This window comes from Arachis stenosperma, chromosome 3 (assembly GCF_014773155.1).
Source record: "Arachis stenosperma cultivar V10309 chromosome 3, arast.V10309.gnm1.PFL2, whole genome shotgun sequence".
Classification (NCBI taxonomy): Eukaryota; Viridiplantae; Streptophyta; class Magnoliopsida; order Fabales; family Fabaceae; genus Arachis; species Arachis stenosperma.
In genome coordinates this window covers 45,855,570-45,856,125 of record NC_080379.1, presented here as the reverse complement: position 1 = coordinate 45,856,125, position 556 = coordinate 45,855,570, and the positions used below count along the sequence as shown (strand labels likewise).

Genomic DNA, 556 nt, shown 5'->3' with positions numbered 1-556 from the left:
CATCAGTTCTTAGCTGAATTCTTGCAAATCTGTGACACAGTCAAGACTAATGGGGTTAACCCTGAGGTCTACAGACTGATGCTATTCCCTTTTGCTGTAAGAGACAGAGCTAGAATATGGTTGGATTCTCAACCTAAAGAAAGCCTGGACTCTTGGGAAAAGCTAGTCAATGCCTTCTTGGCAAAGTTCTTTCCACCACAAAGATAGAGTAAGCTTAGAGTGGAAGTCCAAACCTTCAGACAGAAGGATGGAGAATCCCTCTATGAAGCTTGGGAAAGATACAAACAATTAATCAGAAGATGTCCTTCAGACATGCTTTCTGAATGGAGCATCATAGGTATTTTCTATGATGGTCTCTCTGAACTATCCAGATGTCTTTGGATAGCTCTGCTGGAGGATCTCTTCATCTGAAGAAGACGCCTGCAGAAGCTCAAGAATTGATTGAAATGGTTGCAAATAACCAATTCATGTACACTTCTGAAAGGAATCCTGTGAACAATGGGACTAGTCAAAGAAAGGAGTTCTTGAGATTGACACTCTGAATGCCATATTGGCT

The 556-nt window shown here is 41.4% G+C and overlaps 1 non-coding gene across 1 annotated transcript; it reads right to left on the bottom strand.

The window, feature by feature from the left end:
- Positions 1-210: 210 nt before the first annotated feature.
- Positions 211-318, bottom strand: LOC130971817 (small nucleolar RNA R71). The gene has a single exon (XR_009083025.1). It is a non-coding gene; the product is annotated as a small nucleolar RNA R71 (small nucleolar RNA).
- Between the last annotated feature and the right edge of the window lie 238 nt (positions 319-556).